The following is a 7,001-nucleotide window of genomic DNA, read 5'->3' as shown; positions in this document are numbered from 1 at the left end:
ACTATGTATAATTAATTCAGACTAAATTAAGGACTAATGAGTAACTTAAGGATAACGCTGGCAGTTGCACTTACATCTACTTATAACTAGAGTTCGTTTGCTTAGGCTATAATTTTATTGCATGTGTTTATTGCGATGTATTAATGTAAATTACAAACTAGTATTGCGGAGCATATTGTGAAATTGTAAGGTGGATATGTTATGAGGAGGTGAGAGGATAAAAGATGTTTTTATAACAAAAAATAAACAAAAATATATATACTCCCCGACGGGGAATCGAACCCCGGTCTCCCGCGTGACAGGCGGGGATACTAACCACTATACTATCGAGGACGGATTGCATGTTACAATTTTTTAATTACTAGTTAACTAACAATATTGTTTAAATCAAGCCACCAATATTTTTTTGTATCGTTTCTATGTTTGTCTTTTAAATCGTGTTGCGTGAGCTTATAGCGAAATCTTATATTTGGGTCGTCGAAATTTATTTCGCTGTTGTATGTAATTTTTTTATTGTAGTTCTTTCTGTTGAAATGGTAAATTATTGGTTGTCCATACTTGTTTTGTATAAGGCCTGCATTGTCTAGATATATAAAGGATTCTGGTGGTGTGTATCCTGTTAGTCTGGCTTTTTCAAAGTATAGTGGGTTGGGATAGGTAGAGCTGTATATAAGGTTATTGTTTGTGATGTTTCGTATGTTCGCCCAATGGTTTCTGATTAATTTTAAGATGAAGAGGTCTATGCGAATGATTCTAGCTTTCTGTAGTAGTTTATAGTTGCTGACTCTTTTCGTGTAATTTGATTCCGGTGTTCTATAAGTATTGAGGCAGGCTCTGAGACACTTGCGTTCAAATACCCGTATCTTCTCCATTGTACTGGCGCTGATATTAAACCATATTGGGACACCGTATGTTATAATTGGGCGTACCAATAATTTGTAGCATAGTATTTTGACGTTTGTATTGAGATCTTTTGAATAGAAGATACGTTTATTCGCCGCAAATGCCTTTTGTGCTTTCTCTATCTGAATATTTACATGGTCGTTGAAGTTTAATTTAAAATCTAAGTGTACGCCTAAATAACGAACGACCTGTTTGTGTGGGATTTTATTGTTACTGTCGCTGCCATCGTGTAATTGAAAATGTTTACTGTGCGCTCGTACGTCATTGTTTGCGTCTGAAATCATTGAAATGTATGGTCTAAATAGTATTGTCTCGCATTTGTTGATATTTAGTTTTAGTTTCCATGTGTAGAAATAATCTTGAATCTTGTTAAATAAATCCTGTAGCTGTATTTTTATTCTGGATGGTTTATTGTCAGTGATGTATACTAAGAGATCGTCTGCGTATGCAATGGCACTTTTCTGGTTGTCGTTATTCAGGTCGTACATGTTTAATAGATCACTGATATATAGGCTAAACAGGATAGGGGAATTGACAGTACCTTGTTGAAGACCGTTCTGTACAGTGAAAACTTTGGAGGAGATGTTACCGCCTTCGGTGACATAGAACTGTTTCCCATGTACCATGTTCCATATTATTTTCACGAGATACATTGGGAAATTCCTTTTCATTAGTTTGAAGAAAAGACCATCCAGCCAAACTGTATCGAATGCTTTTTCTAAATCTAAAAGTACTGCACCGACGCAGTCTCCGGCATTTCTTGCCCAGCAAATGTCCGAAGTGAATTTAGTGATGGCGTGTATTGTCGAGTGTTTGAATCTGAATCCAAATTGTGTTTCCGGTATTAAGTTATTGCTTGTGCAGAATGAGTCTATTGCTTTATTTATTGTCACTTCGAAGATTTTGCTGATATTGGGCAGGAGACTGATTGGTCGGTAACTAGACGGGTCGCTACTATTTTTTCCTTTCTTTTTTATTGCTATTAATTTTGCAATTTTCCAGGCTGTGGGGAAATATGCTCTGTTTAGGCAATTGTTGAATATTATACTGTAATTGTGGATATATAGTGGAGGTAGATGTTTTAAAACTATGTTCGGGATATTGTCGAAGCTAGATGATTTTTTACTGTTTAATTTTTTCAGCACGGACACGAGTTCGTAGACTGAGGTGAAGAAATTGGGTGGGATTGTCTTTGGGTTTGGATTTTCGGCTTTATTTGTGTCCGAAAATGTGCATACCGTTCTGTCGTTACGTCTGTCGTCGTCTATCTCGGCTTTTAATGTGTTTATTTTCCGTTCAATTATGTTTGATAGTTGTGTTTTGCCCATGTGGTTATTCTGTGTGTGCGCCTTTTCAAAATGTGCGCCTAGGATGTTTAGTTTGTCGTCTATGTTTAGGATTTGTAGATTGCCGTCATCGTCGGTTTGTATGGAGGTCTGGTTTATGTCAGCGTTCGTTATGATTTCTGTATTGGAGCTGTGAATCTGTAGTGTGTCTATGCTATTTGTTTCTTTCGGGCGAAAAATTGTGTTTACTGTTGGGAATAGATCTTTTGGTTTGTGTATTGTGATGTTAGAAATTTTGTTTTTCCAGTAATCGCTCACCGAATTATGAAAGGCCCTCTTGATTTCGTGTCTTACTTTTTTCAAAGTGTATTTCAGTCTCGATATTTGTGTGTCATTTGCGGGGGTGTAATTGTTGATTGCGGATAGTCTGTTTAGTCTTGTTATTAGCGTGCTTTTTACCCGTCTTAGACTTTTTATAGTCGGTGTTATGTACCTGTCGGTGGAATTGTAGTCGTCTGTGATGCGAGGTACTGTACGGTCTATAGCGGTGTTGATGTTTGCATTTAATTTTTCTATGTGCTTGTTGATTTCGTCAATTGTTAGGTTTCTCGTGTTTGGTATCTCAGTGTCGTCTATATTCGTCAGATTGGTTTTGAACTCGTGCCAGTCGGTTTTGGAGAATTTGTATTTGATGGTTGGGATTGGTTGGTCTATTTCCATGGGTTCGTCGGTGTTAAGGGAAATTATCATCTCAACGGCTCTATGGTCACTGTCGTATTCGAATGATTCTAATCTACCGGCTGAGGGGAGGTTGTGAAATTTGATCCTACTGTCTGCTAGGCAGATGTCAATAAATGCGCTACTTGTTGGAAAAGATGGGACTGCGGTGTTAAGTAGGGATATTCTATATTGGATTTGGTTTTGGTGTAGCCAATTTTTTAAAGTGATTCCTCTTTTATTGTCTATGGGGTTGTGCCATTCGGTGTGTTTTGCATTTAGGTCTCCAGCTAATAGAAAATAATTGTTAGTATTGTGCAAGTTTAATCTTTCGAATACGAGTTTGAGCTCTGCAATAAACTCTTTCTTGCAGCTACTGGTGGCATAGGCTGCTATTAAAAATAGATTATTGTTCTGGATTTTTAACTGTGCTATGGTTGTTTCTAGGGTTGTGCGTTCGAGATAGTTTGGCTGGATGCGCTTGAATTTCATGTTTTTTTTAATTAAAATTCCTGTTCCCCCGGCCTGTTTAGCCTTTGGCCTGTCGTTTCTGAGAAATGAATAATTTTTAAAATTAACCCGGTGTCTATGGTTTAATTTTGTTTCGCACAGAAAGACTACATCCGGGTCATGTACTTTGAGAAATTCTGTGAGAGATGCTCTTCTCTCGTTTGATATTAGTGAATTGACATTTATTTCTATTATTTTTAGTGTGTGGTGATATGTTTTTCCCGTAGGGGTTTGTTGAGTGGTACTATTGTTGTTGAAGGCGTTGAATTCTATTTAAATTTCTATATCTAATGCTTGTGCTATAATGTCGATTCTGTCACTGTTAGATTGGATCTGTGTTAAAAGACGTGTGATTTGTGTGTTTACTGCGACTTCTATGATTTCTTTTATTTGTTCGAGGATGGGACTTTGTGTAGGACGGTTTTGGGGTGTGTGTGAGGATGGATGTGTTTGTGTTGTGTGCTCTGGGGGGGTTGTTTTCTTTGCTAATGCGGCGCTATATGATATGCCTGACTTTACAAAGTTTGTTTGAATTTTCTGTTTCCTATTTTGTTCTAATTTGATGGCTTCTTTCCTCGCTTCTATTTTTTCTTTTATTTCTTTCAGTTTCGGGCATCCTCTATAGGAAGCTGGGTGCCCGAAATTTCTACAATTTACACAATACGGCGGGGTCTTCGCCGCTTCGGAATGCGACGCGGAGGAGCGCGGACACTCGCCGGGGTTGTGGTCGTTCTCGCATTTCACGCAGCGGTAACTCAAGTTACAGTTAGAGGCCACGTGGCCAATTCTTTGGCATCTCTTACACTGGATGCGGTCTTTCTTTATTATTTTTTCCCATTTCACACACGTGTGTAAAATGGTTTTTATTTGGTGTAGGTTGTTTATTTTGCTGGTTGCGGATAACTGAACCAGGAAAATGGGCAAGATTCTACTTTCGTCCGCGGCTCTTTTCGTCGAGAATCTTTTTACTGATAAGAATGTTAGGTTCTCTATGTTTTTATTTTTTAACGCTTCTAATATTTCGTTTGTGTCGAAGTTACCCTCTATATTTTTTAGTAATACAGTGATATTTCGTTCAGTTTTTGGTGTATAAGTGAAGAATTGTGTTTGCCGTTGTTTTAATATTTCGCAAGCTATTTTGTAATTGTCTAATGTATGTGTCTGTAGAATGTGTTTATTGTTATTAATCCTTCTTATGCTAAAGTCTTTTATTTTTTTCGAAAGTATGTCTATTATGTCTTTTACCGTGTTTGTATGTAATGTGATTGGGGGCGGTTTTTGCGTGAAAGTTGATTCGCGTTGTATAGTGTCGTCGAGGTTGCGTAGATTTTGTTTTCCATTACCTGCTGCGTTTGATGCGCTTACAGGGGTGCCTGTCGGTACCTTGGTGTTTTGTGACGTCGTTGTCCGTCTGAGGTGCTGCGGGGGGCATGACTGAGTGGGGGCACTGCTGGGTCCTTGCCGGCGTACATAGTCCGCCGTGCTTGCCGCCTCCGTTGCTTGAATTCCTCTTCTCGAATTCGTTACCCTCGTCCAGCTGTTTTTTTCCGGTGTCTCTGTATGGTCCTCGGTGGCGATTTCCATTTCCTCTGTCCCAACTTTCTCTACCTGAGACATTGGCGACAGCGTGGCACTTTTTTCGAGTTGTTTCGTGAGATTCTCTACTAATATGCTGAGGTTTTTGTTTTGTTCTATTAATTCCTCGTATGAGGGGTTTTCGGTAGTTTTGCTATTTTGCTTTTGGGTTTTCTTTTGATTGTTAGTCTTCATGTTTGCAGTAGTTGTTACGACGCTGTCTTTTATTATTTTCCTTGGGATTATCGTAGGCGGTGGGTTGAGCCTTTTTGTCTGTTTTCTACCTTTTATGATTTCTTTAATTTGCCGATTCAATATTATGTTGTTTAGTTCTGGGTAGTCCTGATTTGTTATTAAATTTATAATGGCATTCTTTTTGCGTTCTCCGTGAAAACCACTTTTAACTGGTAACTGAACACTTTCTGTCACATTTTCTTCTGTGGGTGGTGCCCCATTTGGGGTTTTTCCACTTCTGGCACTCACTTTTTAACAATATTCACGTACACTGTTGTATGTAATTTGCACAATGATTTTTTGAGTATGCCGTCTATATATTATATTCACTGCAGCGCTCCGTTGGTTATAGCGTCCTTCGACTGTCGACTGTCTTTTTGACCTGCTCGAGGGGCACGTGTCGGCACGTCCTACTCCTACGACGGTCGGAGTCGAACTGGGATACTAACCACTATACTATCGAGGAAGGGACGCTGTTTTAACATTTATTATTTCTATGTGTCTTTGTTTATATTAATTGCGGAACCACCAATACTTTTTTGGGTCTTCCCTTACAATGATTTTCCTGTCGTATTTAGTTAACTTATACCTAAAGCGGATTTCCGGGTCGTCAAAGTTGATGTTGCTGTCGTAAAGTATTCTTTTGTCGTATGTTTTTCTATTGAAATGGTATATAATCGGTTGTTTGTATTTGTCTTGTAGGAGTCCGTTGCTGTCGAAGTGTATGAACGATTCCGGGGGCGTGTATCCTGTACGTCTGGTTGTTTCATGGTATTGTGGGTAGGGATAGGCTGACGGGTATATGTGGCTGTTTTCTTGTATATTTGGTATGTTTGCCCAATGGTTACGGATGAGTTTAAGTGTGAAAATGTCTATTCTGGGTATTTTTGCCATTTCATAGAGTCGGTGGTTGCTGTATAGTTTTTTGTAGTTAGATTCGGGGGTTCTGTATTTATTTAGGCATGCTCTTATGCATTTTCTTTCCAGCAGTCTGATTTTTTCCATTGTACTTGCGCTTATGTTGAACCATATTGGTGCACCGTATGTTAAAATTGGTCGTATTAGGAGTTTGTAGCACAGGATTTTGGTTGTTGTGTCCAGGTTTTTGCAATAGAGGAGTCTTTTGTTTGATAGGAAGGCTTTTTGTGCTTTTTCTATTTGTATCTCTACGTGGTTCGTGTAATTTAATTTAAAATCTAGGTGTACGCCTAGATAGCGAACCACATTCTTGTGAGGGATTTTCATCGATTATTGGAGTCGTAAAGGTGAAAATTTTTTGAGTGTTTTCTTACGTTAAAATTGGCGTCGGAAATTGTGGAAATATACGGCCGAAAGAGTATTGTTTCGCATTTTTTTATGTTTATTTTGAGTTTCCATGTGTGGAAGTAGTCCTGAATTTTGTTAAATGTTTCTTGTAACTGTTTTTGTATTATCGTGGGTTTATTGTCGTTAATGTATATTAGTAAGTCATCTGCAAAGGCTATTGCTTTTTTGTGTGGCTCGCTATTTAGGCCGAACATTTGTAAAAGATTGCTTATGTATATGCTAAACAGGATGGGGGAATTGACTGTACCTTGCTGTAGGCCGTTTCTTATATAAAATAATTTCGCGGATGTGTTGGCCCCTTCTGTTACAAGGAAAGATTTTCCGTGCAACATATTCCAGGCCATTTTAATTAGATGGGGGGGGGGGAAACTTTTTCTTTAACATCTTAAAGAATAGTCCATCCAGCCAGACCGTATCGAAGGCTTTTTCGAGGTCGATGAGCACCGCCCC

At 38.6% G+C, this 7,001-nt stretch overlaps 1 non-coding gene across 1 annotated transcript; it reads right to left on the bottom strand.

Moving 5' to 3' along the window:
* Positions 1-261: 261 nt before the first annotated feature.
* Positions 262-333, bottom strand: TRNAD-GUC (transfer RNA aspartic acid (anticodon GUC)). The gene has a single exon. It is a non-coding gene; the product is annotated as a tRNA-Asp (tRNA).
* Between the last annotated feature and the right edge of the window lie 6,668 nt (positions 334-7,001).

The sequence above is a fragment of the Megalopta genalis genome, unplaced genomic scaffold, assembly GCF_051020955.1.
Source record: "Megalopta genalis isolate 19385.01 unplaced genomic scaffold, iyMegGena1_principal scaffold0026, whole genome shotgun sequence".
NCBI classification, from domain to species: Eukaryota; Metazoa; Arthropoda; class Insecta; order Hymenoptera; family Halictidae; genus Megalopta; species Megalopta genalis.
This window is presented reverse-complemented; position numbering and strand designations above follow the sequence as displayed.